Source organism: Balaenoptera musculus, chromosome 12, assembly GCF_009873245.2.
Source record: "Balaenoptera musculus isolate JJ_BM4_2016_0621 chromosome 12, mBalMus1.pri.v3, whole genome shotgun sequence".
Classification (NCBI taxonomy): Eukaryota; Metazoa; Chordata; class Mammalia; order Artiodactyla; family Balaenopteridae; genus Balaenoptera; species Balaenoptera musculus.
In genome coordinates this window covers 54,467,269-54,483,961 of record NC_045796.1, presented here as the reverse complement: position 1 = coordinate 54,483,961, position 16,693 = coordinate 54,467,269, and positions in this window count along the sequence as shown.

Sequence of the window (16,693 nt, the reverse complement as noted above, 5' to 3'; positions counted from 1 at the left end):
ATAAGAGTCTTGTTGGTGAAAGAAGTGTCATAATCCGTATGACTTCAGCTATTATACTTGCTGGAGTTCTAGCTGGAGAAGGGACTAAAGCACAGCTATGGGAGCAGGTACTGGGAGAAAGAGCCTGCCAGCTGTGGGGCTTTCCCCTAAGAAGAGTGGCCAGCAGATCCTATGGCAGTGGCCACGGGGTAAACTCAGACCTGCTGCCAGGCTAGAACCAATGGCTGAAATTCACATTTAGTAATTAGGAAGGGCAAGACTGCAGGAATCTCTGGGTAGGAGCTGTGCTTATTTTCTAGCAGGTGATATAGTCAGATTCAAAATCTTTCTGTGTTGAGAAGGAGCCCCCTGAGTGGCCGAAAGTTCAGCGATCTTTAGTCACAACACAGGACTGGAGTGCAAATTAGAAACCAGAATATAACTCTAACCACACAAAATAAGGGACAGTGTTAGGAGATGAGAGAGGGCATTGTGACTCAGTGCACACAGGGTAGCCAGAGGTAACCATAAACCTCACTGGGAAGGGGATACTGGTGCCAGCCCCATCCCCCTTAGGGCAGATGGAGTTCTGAATTTCTTTCTTTTGTTCCAGTTAATGGGCAGGGCTATGATTACAGGACCATTTGTACCTGTGTTGCATGACTCAGGAACAGGCAGGTATAAACACAGGAAAGGAAGGTAGGAGTCTGATCTAGGCCTTAGACTCTCCTATCGTCCTCAAGAACTAGAAGTGCCTGGCAAACTCCAATGTACTGTTCAAGTCCCAGATCCAACGTTTCTGCCTTACAAGTTTTCTTCAAGTGCCCCATGCACTTGAGACCAAATAGCCATCACCGCCACCACTACCACTGTCATTATTGTCGTTACTATTATTATTTCCTTCAGGGTTAATACCATCATATCAGCAGTTACGTGATAACCCTCAGCTCACTTAAAGTGCCATCCAACTGCTTACAATGGATCGACATTATTTTTAAAGGGTTTTCACTATAAAATTAGACACAATATTTTAAACAGCACATAACCTAGAGGCTTATCAAAATTCTGTGAATAATGTTTAAAGTATAAATGGGGTGGGTCAGTTCAGATACTTTTGGCTGCAGATAGGAGAAGAGTCAATCTCCAACTGGCTTAAACAATAAGGGAAATTGTTTGGCTCATGTGATGACAAAGCCATAGGGAGTGCTAACTTCAGGTGTGGCCTGGCCCAGGGGCTCAATATCATCATCAAGGAAATGGGGATTTTTCTTCCCTTCTTTCTTGCCTTCTGAGGTTGGCTTGTCTCTGAGGCAAGTTTGCCAGAGTTGCTAGGCTACAAACATCTTTATTTACATACAGCAGGGAAGAGAATATCTTTGCCTCATCATTCTAGAAAATGTCTGGCACTTCACTGTGAGTGGATCATCTTCAGGACTTGCCCACTCAGGAACCAACCACTTGTTGATTGGCTAAGAGGTCATATGTTCAACCACATGAATTCTAAAATGGGAATTGGAGCTGTTGGGAAGGAAGAAGGAAAAGACTGGATACTGAAAGATATCAATCAGGGCCTTACGGTACTAACAAGAAACCAAGTCTAGTTAAGGAAAGGAGTTGATTAAATACACTGAGTAGCTCAACAAACTATCAGAAAGGCTGGCAAACCAGGTTGGGTAAAAGTGCATGCATTAGTTTGCTAAGGCTGCCTCAACAAAATACCATAAACTTGGGGCCTAGACAAACAGACAAACAAAAAAACCCTTATTGTCTCAAAGTTCTTGAGGCTAGAAGTCTGAGATCAAGGTGTCAGCAGGGTCGGTTCCTTCTGAGGGCTGTGAGTAACAATCTTTTCCATGACTCCCTCCCTCCTAGCTTCTGGTAGTTTGCTGCCAATCTTTGGAGTTCCTCGGGTTGTAGATGCACTACCCCGATCGCTGCCTTCATGCTCCCATAATGTTCCTTCTGTGTGCACATGTCTCTGTGTCCAAATTTCCTCTTTTTATAAAGACACAATCATATTGAACTAGGGCTCATCCTAATGACCTTATCTGAACTTGATCATCTACAAAGACTCTATTTACAAATAAGGTCCCATTCACAGGTTCAGGGGGTTAGGCTTCAACAGTTTTGGGGGGACCCAATTCAACTGATAACAGTGCAAGAATTAACTCACACCATGGCAATCAGGTGGTGAGGTACCACCTGTGTCACCTCAGCCACTAGATACTTGATGCCACTTCTGCTGGCTCTGGTGGCCCCTGAAGCTGACCTGCTTCACAGTCACTGTCTCATGCCAGCTCCTCGACATTGGAGTATGGGGAGAGAGCATCTGTCTCCTTCTCCTTCCCCTCTCCTCCCCCAAGATTCATAAAATTTGATGTTCTCCCAACCCAGGAAAGCCTTCAGCTGCTGGGCAGCCAAAAATGAAAACTGTACACTACAGGTGGTAACCAATAAACTACCATGGGCAAATGTGGATTCTTTCCTGATTTGTATAAGGAGAGGGTTGGGGAAAAGGTATGAACTGAAGGGACCAGGGGATCTGATTCTGATAGAATGAGAAGAAGAAGAAATGGTAGGCTGGAAAGCCAAATACAAATTTCTGTTCTGCATTTTGTCCTTGAGGTGACTCAGTTTATCTTCCTCTGCCTGTGGGAGCAAAGAAACTGTATTGGGTGGTTCTTTTACGCTGGGCAGGGCACATGAGCAGAGCTCGCCAAGCAATGCTCAGGAGTGAGGGTCTCTGCCAATGGAGAAACAGAGCCCACAGGCAGAGTTGTCTTGGTATCTGCACATTGGCAAACCCATGGGACACCTTGATTAGCCTCAAATCCACCGCTGACCAATGTGCTTTTGAAATAGTGCTAAGAAGCCTGTGTATCTGAGATAAGCCTACTCAATGATGGGCTAACTTTTATGTTCTAATACGGCTGTGATTCATCTCCTTGTGATAACTCTTTGTGTGTCCACCTCCCTTATAAGGTTGTAACTTTTTGGAGGTTAGAGGATGTCTCATCTATCATAGTGTTTTCAGTGCCTAGGATGGATCTGGCACACTTCTGATGCCCAGCAAATATCAGACGAATTAGTAAATGGATGGATCAAAAACGTTGTGTGTGTGTTGACCTTGAGGGTGAGGCAGGGACAGGAGAAGTTACTAAACAACTTTAAAAGGCTCTCAGTTTGAGAAGAAAATTTCCTCAGAGCAGTTCTATCATGATCCCTGACTCTGCTTTATTTTCATCACAGCCATGGTACATAGTAAAATAACGGGAAACAAACAGAGGTCGGAGGATGTGTATTTCTTTTCCCAGAAATTCAGGGCTTGCTTGGCCCTGTGTTTGCATCTCAGCAGAGGTCTCTAACATTGGGGGCTTGGGGCTACTTCTACTCCTTCTCCAGTGAGAAATCCTAGACACCAGCAGAGATTTTGCCAACAGATTTTGCCAACTTAAACCTTCAACAGAAATTCTGCCAACAGATTTTGCCAGCCTACACCTTCCTAAGGTGACCTTGAACAACATTTTCATTATATCTGTCCTAGATTGTTACTTACTGGTATGTTTTTAAACTCATATCCTCATATAAATAATAACAAAAAAAAGAAATAAAATGATTTAAAATCTGAAGTGAGAAGAGAATTTGAAATGTTTTAGCTTATGCTGTAGTCAACTCTGAAAATGCATTATCTCAGCCCTTTGAATTTGTTTCCCTCGTAGTTCTAGAAGCAAACAAGAATTAATTTCAAACAAAAATCTGTTTTACTTATACAGTACAAGTTTGAACTTTAGTTAGAAAAAACATGTTTTTAAAATTTCCTTTGAAAAACAAAGGCTCAAGTTAAGGGGAAAATGTTTTGGAAAACGTGAAGTTTCAAAAAACAAAATTTGAAGGAAAACAAAAATGGATTTAGGGCTTTCTGAAAAATCCCTAATACTAGTAAGCCCCCCGCCCCTATCGCCCCCCCTTCGTAACAGGAACCGGTCTAAATACTTTTGCTCTCCCAACGTGGAAATGGAACCTCTTTGGAGGTGCCAGTAAAGTGTTAATTACTCTTCTCATTATTACATTGATACTTCTTTTCTATCCTTGTTTATAATTTTCAATTAAGATGCAGATGACTTGACATTGCAAATTTAAAAAATTCAGACACTTCCGTCTGAGCATAGAGCAAGTGCATTTGAATGCCCATAATAATCAGAAGTATACAAACTGAAAACATCCATCACTTTTTATCCTAAATTAGTCATATGAAATTTTTTTATACTTGGAAAACAAAATATCCCATCTACAATTTTTTAAAACCATATTTTAAAATGTTTATTTAATAAGCACATTATCGAATGCTAATTGTGTATATGGCATTCTGTTAGGTGCATGCCCAACAAGAAAGATTTTAAAAAGATATTCCTATACATCTCTGGTGTGTAACTTTATTCATATCTTATCTCAGACCCAGCTCCTAGGCTTCTAGAATAATTTTCTGCTTCATTTTTATGAAGGTGTCATTTTCCCTTATAAGTATCTGTGATTATTCTCCTATTCTAAAAATCTCCCTTTCATCAGTCTCATTGCATAAATGTTCTGCCTATGTTACTACAGTAGCCTTTAATCAATGGAGCCATCAGTATCCTCACCAGTTTATAGAAATTACATTCATATTATTAAGTCTTATGATGGTCTGGGTAGGGTTATTAAACTCAGATGCAAAACAACCGAAGTGTCCTTTGACAAAGGAATGGATAAAGAAGATGTGGTACATATATACAATGGAATATTACTCAGCCATAAAAAGAAAGAAATAATGCCATTTGCAGCAACATGGATGGACCTAGAGATTGTCATACTGAGTGAAGTAAGACAGAGAAAGACAAATATCATATGATATCACTTAGATGTGGAATCTAAAAAAATGGTACAAATGAACATATTTACAAAACAGAAATAGAGTCACAGATGTAAAAAACAAACTTATTGTTACCAGAGGGGAAAGGGGGGGGGGATAAATTGGGAGATTGGGATTGACATATACACACTACTATATATAAAATAGATAACTAATAAGGATCTACTGTATAGCACAGGGAACTCTACTCAATACTTTGTAATGACCTATATGGGAAAAGAATCTAAAAAAGAGTGGATATGTGTATATGTATAACTGAATCACTTTGCTGTACAGCAGAAACTAACACAATAGTATAAATCAACTATAGTTCAATAAAAATTAAAAAAAAAACTCAAATGCATTTATTGGCCAAGAGGGTAACAGAAGTGTGAAATAAAAAAATAATAGGGAGTAGTAGACCTTTGGCAAACTGGGGAGTATATACTCTGTCTAAAGACATTTAAATTCATTTAAGAACATGATGCTAGCCCAATAGAACATAGCTGTTGAGATTTTTGAGTCTGTTTGTGGATTTTGATTTTCTCTCTTAACATTTTGGACAATGATAAGACAACACAGATCTCTCCCTTTTAACACACCAATACCAAGATTTGTGGTCAGTTGCTTACTCTTGACCATGGTGAAAATAAGTACCATAAAATATTTTCTGATGAAAGTGCTGTTAGCTAAAATAATAAAAATGCTAATAACTGAAAAGCAATTTTCATTACCAGATTGACCTATCAGAGCCATATGGCATGTTGAATTCCTAGGAACCCTCATGACTGTATTGCTTTTATTTTTGATTATGAAGAAACTGTTTGAGAGCTCTTCTGGGCAGATTCTTGTTCTGTGTACTTACTAAGAATCATTAGACACGGTGTTTGTTTTCTATCGTGTTAACTCCAAATTCAACCCAACACTCCTCAAATTGTTATCCCCCAATTCAGCCCAAATTCAGAAGGAATGCTCGATTTACCACCCAGAGAAGGAGCCAATCTCAAAAGAATAATGGGAAAGAACAACAGCTGCTTTAAACAAATCTTACAAACACAATTTAGCACAGACACAGAACAGGAAGAGAAAATAAAGACTGACTAATTGCCAGTGGACCAGCGTGTGCCCTGAAGCCTTGAATCTGGAAATTATTAATTTGTATTTTTTCTCTCACCTCCCCAAAGGTTCAGTGAGTACATTGATGTCTGGAGTAAAATCCACACAAGATGCATTTTCACCACAGCTTCTGGTTCTCTGGGAACTCCGTTGCCTGCTTTCTTGCTGCCTCTAAACTTTCATGTGAAGTATCATTCTGGCAGCCAAAAATATGTCTGAGTTACTTTGTGTTTTCAAGAATCTCACTTTCTCTTTGCTCATAAAATCTGCAACCTGCTGCGGGGATGTTCGGAATATGTTTCCTGAGTCCATACATTCGGGGAGAGTAATGGAACGATTCACTTTAGATCCACCCATATTTCAGTTCTCATCCCACCCAGATATCGGGGTTTCCTTTTGTCAGATGATCTGTAGCTAAAACCACAAACCCAGTAGTGATCAGTGAAATTATGTCTCCGTTGTCTTTGTCCTATGAATGAGGTAGCTATTAGGTCTGTGTTCTTTTGTGAAAATAATCCAAAACGAAGTGAATATAAAAAGGAAAGCCCATAGTTTTTTAAGAGCAAAAGTACTCAAGTTTGAAAAACACTTTAGATTTATGACACTATTATTGGCTTCAAACCTAGACGCTTTGTTATATTAAAAACATCTTTTAGAAAGCAATCATTTTAAGAAGAGTATAAAAGCGCAAAATATGTATCTCTCAAATAAGCTTCTTCCTTTACTTAACCAGAACCAAATACGTTACATAATGTGAATAAGATAAAACCACAATCAGTGGTATTCCTCCTCCAAACGGAGGTGACTTCTCGAAATGGCATGGCCTAGTTACACCATTTTCAGTGTTAAGAATCATGGGGAAGATCGTAGCCACAATGATTAAAGTTTTCCAAAGAATGTTCTATAAATCCTGTAGCAACAATTTCACTATTTCAATTCTAGGGTGTGGGAAGGTTACTAATGGTTCAGTATTTCTTTTTTTCATTCTCAAATTGTTCATTCCATTTTTTCAAACACAGAGCATTTAGGAAATGATCCTATAGCAATTTAATGAAAGTAGCTAGATCCATCAACTTCACACTGAATAATATGTAAACTTGGATGTTTAATTAGCCTTTGACTCTGTAAATTACAAACTACTTTACTAATCATTCGAGGGAACCCTATATAAAGGCATATGTTCTCGGAGGAGGAAGCTGATTTCCATAATACTATGCACATCCATTCTCCCACTAAAACACTATGAATCGTGTGGATATGAAGACATTTGTGAGTGGTGCTTGTTATCATAAATAAATATTAAGCTAAAATCTACCTGTGGAAGGCTTGTTCGTTAACCAGCTGTTCATGGTAAACAACTGCATTTACTCTAAAAGAAAGACTTTATAACTCTCAAAGCACTTTAGCAAAGCAGGAAATAATGCTCTAGTAACACTTTAAAAAAGTTATTCCATCTTTGATGATAAGATTGAGAATCTTCAAGTGTCAATTTTATTCAGTCATTTGTATGAAATTATTAAAGCATCAGTTTAGGCTTAACTTCATTAATAATTAATGTTTATCTAGCACTTTCACTTACCCCATTTGAACCTCATGCAAGTAAAGAAATATGGGCTCAAAAAATTTAAGTGATGCCCTTTAAGGTCATTGAGAGAAACAGGTGGAAATGGGGTTGAAGTCCCTATGTTCTGACTCCAGAGCCCATGAACTGGCCCTTCTAACTGTGATTTCAATAGATATACATATACCCATATTTAATTTACGAATTAATGTTTATCCTCATTCTATATAAATCACTTCTGTTTAAAGTTGTGTGTGTGTGTATTAAAGCTGGTTACGACCCACCCACATCTAAACTGATTTACCAACCAATGGATTGCAATTCACAAATGGACCGCACTTTGAAAAGCTATACCACAGGGTCCTTCATGGCAGGGCTGTCTCGTGCAGCCTGTGTAGTTGCGAAGAGATCCATGCTCAGAGAGGCTCTTGGTTTAAGGCTCTCTTGTTGTCATCCAAAACTCTTCATCCTAATTTTCTCTCTGAACTTGTGTTTTGTAAGTGAAGTCCAACAGGACAATGGAGCATGAACTTGAGCAGAGATAGATGCAATCTGCGTGTCTGCTGCTCCTTGGCCTCCATTCACATACAGCATTCATGATGCCCCATGAGTACAGAATTCTGGTGAATCAACACTGGGTGGGAATTCAGTGAGACTCAAAGTGAGCACATGGTAAGTGTGCTATGTCTATGAGTAAGTGGGGACACTAACAGCCTGGAGGGTCCATGCTCAATATAAACCTGAATTTGCTTCAACTGAGATGTAAGCCAATGACATTCTAAGAAGTACAAATTACCAAATAGCCTTATCATATCCTTTCTTACTCATATTACTTCCCTGTATTAGCCAACCACTTAGGCTGAAAATGATGACATAGAAGGAAAGGGAAAAATAGGACAATCCAGAGTGCATTTTCCTTTCAGTCTGTCCTGAATCATCAGTGCGGCAGAGAGAATGAATGTTGGTAGAAAGTGTGTGTGTGTGTGTCAAGAAATGTAATAAAAACAGTAGATTTAGTTTAGTGCAGTATATCTGGTGTTCTGGTAAGAATGAAATACATAAGCATGTATTAGTTATGAAATACAAATTGTGTAATTTTGGTGATTCTGAGTTAATGTTATGAGTGATATGAGTTAAATGTTATTATATTTGCATTTTAAACTGTCATTGCACAGAATAAAGATGAATAATAGAATTCATGCAAATAATTTAAATATTCTTTTCTTAGAATGACATTATATAGCAAATAAAAAAACTATGACAAGTCAAGAGAGGGAGAGAGATCACCAAAGAAAATGAAAAGTTTTTTAATACCTTGAATGGCACAGTTTTCCTGGCTTTTGCATATGGGGTCTGCCATTTTCATTTTGCTCTAGGCCCTGCAAATTATGTAGCTACCTGTAGTGGGTTTACTGGCAGCCCTCACTCCCAAATAGTATGTCCGTGTCCTAATCTCTGGAACGTGTGAATATTACTTTATATGGCAAAAGAATGAATATTACTTTATTTCGCAAAAGAGTGAATAATACCTTATACGGCAAAAGATGTGATTAAGCTTAGGATCTTGAGAGGAGGAGCCCATGCTGGATTATCTAGGTGGGTCCTAAGTCCCTACATGCAATCAAAGTATCCTTATAAGACAGATACACAGAGAAGAGGAGACAGTGGGACGATGGGTTGGGATGATGTAGCCAAAGCCAAGGAAGGTCTGGGGCCACCAGAAGCTGGAAGACACATAGAACAAAATCACCTCTAGGGCCTCTGGTTAGAGAACAGCCCAGCAGATACCTGGATCTTAGACTTCTTGTTTCCAAAACTGTGATCTAAAAAGTTGCTGTTGTCGTAAGCCAGCCAGCTTACGGTAATTTGTTATAGAGGCCTAGGAAACTAACACCCTGACTCTGTTTCACTGAACGTCTTTTCTCAAACAAGACCTGTGGACCTTGCTCCAGGAGAGCATGGAAGTCCCTCCCTTTTCTAGATGTGGTTGCTGTGTACCATCTGGCACCACCTGGATGCTAGTTTCTGATCATTTCACTTGCTAATTTTGCCCCCTTCTCTTGGCTCTGGGCTCTAAACTCCTTGGGAGTAAAGAACATGTCTCAATGCCCATGTCCTCTAGACTGTCTTGGACAATGCTAGTTTCATGGAAAATCCTCAATGGATTCTTACTGATTGACCACAGGCCTGAAATACTGATGAGGTTTTTATCTTATTTTTATATTTTTCTATTTAACATTTAGAGGACTCATGGTTGGGAACTAATCTCTCATCCTTACTTGGACAAAGAAACCATTAGTATTGAATCTCAGACAATTTTATTTTAACAAATTGACTACTGTACAAAAGCCTAAAAGTGATTTAAATCCAAAATGTCTAATAACCTTACTTTTGCTATTAAAGAAGGGCAGTCCCAGGAAGCACGTGCACCAGAGGCCTTTCTTCTGCTGTGTCAGATATTGTTGTTCTGATTACAGATAGTAGAATTTAAGGCTAACAGGGGAGGTATTTGGGGACAAGGACTTTTCTATATTCTTTGAATCATAACTTGGAATAGAGTACATAGTAGATACAGTACACATGTCTTGTTTAAAGGATACATGGACTTTAATTAATCTTTTTTTTTAATTGTGTGGAATTTCTTTTTTTTTTTAACTTTAGAAGATGGTCTAAATTAAACTTAGTCCAGGAAATATTGAGTATTGAGTATCTTTTTTGGAAGACACCCTTACTCGTCATCCGTGGGGTACACAAAAATGAGTAAGACACAGTTCCTGTCCTGAAGTGACTGACTTTCTAGTAAGGTCCAGCAATTACATAAATAATTTCAACATGGTAACTAAATCTATTAGGACACACACACACACACGTACATGCACACTTGCAGGCCAAAGGCATGCCAAGGAAGAAAATAATTCTGAGAGGAATGACTGGTGATGGGTTCATTAGAGATTGTGATATTTGGACCACATCTCAAAGAACAGAACTTTTGTCACTAGCTGAACAATTTTAGAGGAAGGATATTCTAGGAAGAGACCTCACACAAGCAAGGAGAATGTAAGCAGTGTGGTCTCTGCAGGCCCCTGCTAATATACTGATAATGTTTCTAGAGGATGTGCGTAGGGGAAGATATGGTAGGAGATGTGACTTAAAAAGGTGCTTTAATTCAATCACTCAGAGCCTTAAACACTGGGCTAAGAAGAGCATTCTTTACCCTGTAGGATGTGAGAAATTTTGCAGATTTTTGAGCAAAGGAAACATGTCACCCAAACTTTGTGCCATGTTAATGAGGTGTGGGTTGAAGAGATAAGGATTTAGTTGTAAAGGGAGCTATTACATGGATTTAATGAAGAGATGACAACAGCATGGATTTGGAAGGTAGCTTGGGAAATATAAGGATAGAGATAAAGTTGTTTGAGAGATGATTAACAAGGAGAATCAACAGGATTTAGTGTCTGATGAGATATGAGCATAGAAAAGAGTTAGAGGTGAATCCAATAAAAGTGTCCTGAGAACAGGGAAGTTAGACAAAGCACGTAGGAAACATAGGAGAAGGTGCAGTTCTGGAAAGAAACTCTTCAGTAGGTTCACAACATGGTAATTTTGAATTACCAGTAAGTATTTTGAATTGGAGCTCAGGAGATATAAAATTTGCAGTCATCAGTGTGGAGACTGTGCTTGAAGCCACAGAGAGGGTAAGAGCCCGGGAAGAAAACACAGAGTGAGAGGAAAGGAAGGAAAGAAGGGGAGGGTTTCATGGTTGTCAATTTACCCTGGCATCCCTTAACGCTCCTGAAATGCAGAGCGAAAAAAAATTTTTTTTTAGTCAGGTTTTTGAAGTATAAATTTATCTAGTAAAATTCACTCTTTAAAGTATACAGTTCCATGAGTTTTGATGGCTAGATAAAGTTGTGTAACCATCACCAGAATCGAGATCTAGAACATTCCCATTTCTCTCCAAAAATCCCTTTATGCCCTTTAGTAGTTAATGTCTCCCCACACCCCAGCCCCTGGGCAACAATTAGTCAGTTTTCTAATCCTATATTTTTGCTTTTGCAGAATGTCCTATGGATAGACTCATAATAACACGTAACATTTTGAGTTTGGTTTCCTTTACCAAGCATAACGTACTTGAGATTCATCCAAGCTGTTACGAGTATCAGTAGTTCATCCCCCTTCATTGGTGAGCAGTATTCCCTTGTATGGAGATACCACAGTTTATCCATTCACCAGTTGATGTACAATTAGGTTGCTTCCAGTTTTTGTTGATTATGAATAAAGGTCCCATAAACATTTGCATACAGGCTTTTGTGGAAACATAGTTTTCATTTTTGAGGGGTAAATCTTAAAGAGTGAGATTGCTGGGTGGTATGGTAGGTGTATATTTAATTTTATAAGAAACTGCCAAACTGTTTTCCAAAGCGGCTGCCACATTTTGCATTCTCCTTGGCAGTGAATGAGCCTTCTACTGCTCTGCATTCTTGTCAGCACTTGGTGTTGTCGTCGTTGTTATTATTATCCATTCAGTGTGGGTGGTTTCTCATTACAGTCAATTTTGTGTATGTTTTTGAATATGTGCACTCTTCTGGGAAAAGAGTCCATAACTCCATCAGATTCTTGAGGGTCCACGAACTTGAAGGTAAAGAATTATTGAATTATGAGATTGGAGAATGAAGAGAAGTCAGAAAAGCACACTGAGAAGATTGGAGAAGAGTAGAAGAAGATTGGAGAAGAGTTTTAGAATGTAGAATCTGGAATGTCAAGGAAAGAAGAAAGTCTGTAACACAAACTAAGAAAAGCATGCTGTACTCAGCAAGGGAAGAGTCTCGCTGATTTTTGAGATCCCTTTCAGTGGAGTGGAAGAGAGGAGGTGAAAAATACAAGTGAGCCCGCTTAAACCAGAAATGTAAAGGAAGGAGATGGAGGCATCACATGCAGACCATTCCTCTAGATATCAGCCTAAAGGACAGTCCAAGCTTCTCCCTTTTGCTAGAAATCACTTCTGGGGAGCCCTAGACGAGGCAATTTTGATAACAGTGAGCAGTGTTACTGGTATGCACATTATCTATTTAAAAAATGTGGTTCTTCAACGTGCACTTGATTTTACTGGCACTGACTTCAAGTTTTCCTGAGAAGCAAATTCACTCTACCACTGATGCCACTCACTGGGCTGGAAGGAACTTTTGGGCATGTAGAGTGTTATTGTGGGTGAAAAAGCTTTCCCCAAGTACATGTCCAAGGGTTTTACAACATGCAATAGTGTGCTGTCAGGACATTTTACAAGTCAGGTGACGCGGGCCGCAGTGCCACAATCATTACCCTTTCCCGACCGCCTGCTGCTGGGTGCAACCTCAGCTAATCTATCTGGGCATTTGGGCATTTCCCCCAAACACAGAAAAGATGAATGCACTGAAATACAGAGGCAATCAGCATGTGGTCAGTCAGGATTCACCTCTATACTTTCAGTCTCTGCGAAGATTACGAGAAAAGTTGTGAAATGAGAGGAGACAAAGATTTAGTAAAACTTGGACAGCTGCATTCAGAGAACAGTTTTCTTAGTCATGAGGTATAATGTGAATATAAGAATGATCCATTCCTGAGCGTGCTCTTTCTCTCACTCACAGACAGACAGACAGACACACACACACACACACACACTCTGCCTACATATTTTGATTCCTGCTAGCTCCATATCCACCCTTCCAGTGTTCTCCTTTGGAATTGGGTCAGGCAGATACGTGGTATTAGGGCTGTGAGTAGCTTGTCCTCCACTAGTTCACCTCTAAGATGGCTAGAATAAGAGTATCATATTCACGCCATTACAAGACTGGAAATCTCATCTAATGCCTACTTCCTCTCCTTGACTTGTCTTAGGTGCTAGATTCACAATTCCACTTGAATTGTTTACATGTCAATGCCCTACCCCAGAACAGATCACAAAATAGGTTACTGCAACAACCGTGGTCCCGTGGAAAAAGCATAGGATGTGGAATCAAAAGAGATGGGTTTGAGATCCAGCCATGCCACCATGAGCCAGTTACTAATTCTTCCTGTCCTGGGATTTACACCAATAAGATGGAAACAAATAGCTCCTAATTTATACTTCATCTTGTACTGGGTGTTCAAACAATATCACGAAAGTTCACATGAACTGTAGATGGTTCATACGAACTGGGCATTGCTGTTACCACTCTCTACAAACTGCCAGTCTTGGCTTCACTCTGACCCCTCCTCCTTGGGAGGTGCCATCAGCGCTTCCTTACCTAGGAAGTCTGCCCTCTTCTCTTCCTTGCCGAACCTTCCTCCCAATCTTCTGGAAGCAGACTTAAACTCACATTGCAAGCTGTACTTCCTAACTTAGGTATCCTTACAGCAGGTGAGTTACCATATTTGCTGGGATCTGTGCCGCTTTTCTTTCCTCCACCTTATTATTAGGAGTTAGGATAATCTTTTCAAAACAACCCCTCCCCTGCACCGTTTACTCCTTTCCCCATAGCAGCAATTTTAGTCAATTGGTGGAATGCTCTTGAATGGAGAATTTAGGGAAGCATTAGTATAAGTGAACCCCTGCCCCCCAGCCCTCGGCCATGAGGAAGTGAATTGTGCCTCCAGCTTCCTGATACATGTGAGGGCAGAAGTTATTCTCCTGCAATGGGTACTCCACAAACTTTCCCAGTCTCTGCTCAGTCATTTTCTAACAATGTTCCATCTGGATTTACCTGATATTGAATTAAGGCTTAAAAAAAAAAAAAAGCTTATGTGAATGAAAGCCCTTATCATTGAAGAGTTTTAGACAAAGCACTACATGGTCAGAATGGTAGAGACAGCAAACTTGTCAAGGTGCATGATAGATAAGTTAGCTCATGGGAAACCAGGTCCTAAGATAAATGTCAATGTGAATCATGCTTTTTCTTGCAGAATTGGAGCTACAAACTGCCCTTTGCCTGTGAGAAGACTTCCCACTCATACTAATGTGAATGGTATGCTTGGTCCAAGGACGAATGTAATCCTTTAGGATTTCAAAACTGTGTGAAGACTTTGAAATAATGGTTGAAGAGCTGGTCTATGTTGATCATCACATGACGGAGTTAGAGACTATGATCTCTTCTTGCTTCAAAGTTCCCTTGAGGAATGATGTGGTTTTTGTTTGTGTTCTCTGATCTGCACTTTGTCAAAAAATAATGTTAAAAGTGGAATGAAGATAGGGTGATTATACACATCAAAGAAATCCTGTTATTTTTGCCTTTTATTAGACAAAATTGGGTATGTTTTCTTTTCTAAAACCCATGATTTGATAAACTGTATTTCTATGCACAGAGTCCGGTAGATAAAAGGCATTGGTAAATATTACTTAAGTAAAATTATATATAAGATTGGCTTTTGTGAGTGCCAGGTCTGCTGCATGATACTCATTTGTTAATGTAGCCTTTCTCCCCAGCTCTTTATGTAGAAAATGATTCTTGTGCTATTCCAAATCCCAGCTGAAGGGCAAAGAGTGAATAGGCCCCTACAAGAAGGTCTAGAGAGATGGAATTAAATTCTAACTTCTCTCAAACCTTTAGCAATTTCCTTTTCCCATTTTATCTACCTGTAAAGTCTCCAAATTACTCTAGGATTAGATTAGCCCTGGAAGAATCAACCCCAGCCCCTGGGGCCTCATAGATATGTGCTGTTCCAGTCCTAAGTTTTACAAAGGCAAGCTGACCCCAGAGAGGTGAGCAAGTTGGCCTTTCTTTGGGTATCTATATTGGGAAGACAGTATCTATGTTGGGAAGACTTTTATGTTGCATATTTGGTTACTTTTTAATTAAAATGGTGATTTACTATATCTGCTAACACTCATCTTCCAAAAGAGAGGTGCCAGGCTTTTCAACTTCACAGCTGGACCATTCTGCGACAACTTCATTCACTGGTCAAGCTTACCTTGAGGGCTATTTGCCAGCATGGTGGTCACCATGGGAACTGCCTGCGAGCACCCTCACTGACGTTACATCCCTACCACCCAACAGGCAAACCCTCTCTGACTTTGCCAGAAAACAACAGGCTACTGATTGGATGAAAAATGAATGTCACTGCAGAAGCTGTTTTCTTAGAAGCAAAGTATCTTCAGGTATAAAATTTAGATCAGAAAACACTATGTATCAGCAATGAAGATGAATACTGTGGACCATGCATTTTCACCTCTGCTTGAATTTATGGGATTAGCTTTATTGAATGAGCCCAAGGCACTTTTCATAGCTCAGCTGAATTTTATTTTAAAAGTCAGCAGGGAGTATAAGATATGGAAAATTAGTTTCTGGGCTTCCCTGGTGGCGCAGTGGTTAAGAATCCACCTGCCAACGCAGGGGACTCGGGTTCGAGCCCTGGTCCAGGAAGATCCTACATGTCGCAGAGCAACTAAGCCCGTGCACCACAACTACTGAGCCTGCGCTCTAGAGCCCCCAAGCCGCAACTACTGAGTCTGAGAGCCACAACTACTGAAGCCCATGCGTCTAGAGCCCATGCTCCGCAACAAGAAAAGCCACCGCAATGAGAAGCCAGCGCACCGCAAAGAAGAGTAGCCCCCGCTTGCCGCAACTAGAGGAAGCCCACGAGCAGCAACGAAGACCCAATGCAGCCATAAATAAATAAATAAATCTATTAAAAAAAAATTAGTTTCTGAGAAGAGATGATTCTTGGGTAAACATAGACACAGCTATGAAATGGTTAATACCCAGCTAACTAGAGCCCGGGGCAGTCATTTATGGTATGATTCATGAATGCTAAATAGAAGGAAAAAGTTCACTTTTAAAACCATTAGCCCAATGATAAGATCTTTGAGAATTTCATCCAAAACACCATTCCCTGCCTATTGAGAGTCTCTTAATGTTTGTGGGAGATAACCTCTTGACTTTCTTTTTCTGCAATATGCCTTGTCTGGTGAACCTGGAGTTTGGCAGGAAAAGATAACACCTTCCCTCCTGTGGACTTTGACAAATGCAAGTTCTGAGTCTACCGGAACCATTTTATTCTTATCCAAAGAACTCTAAGAGTCAGCATGTTCTTTTTAGTTAAATCACTCACTTTCTAATTTTTGCTTAACCTTTGTCATAGCATTGTATTATGTGGCCATTGACAGTTTTAGCAGATTATGGTATTATTAATGAAGTTAA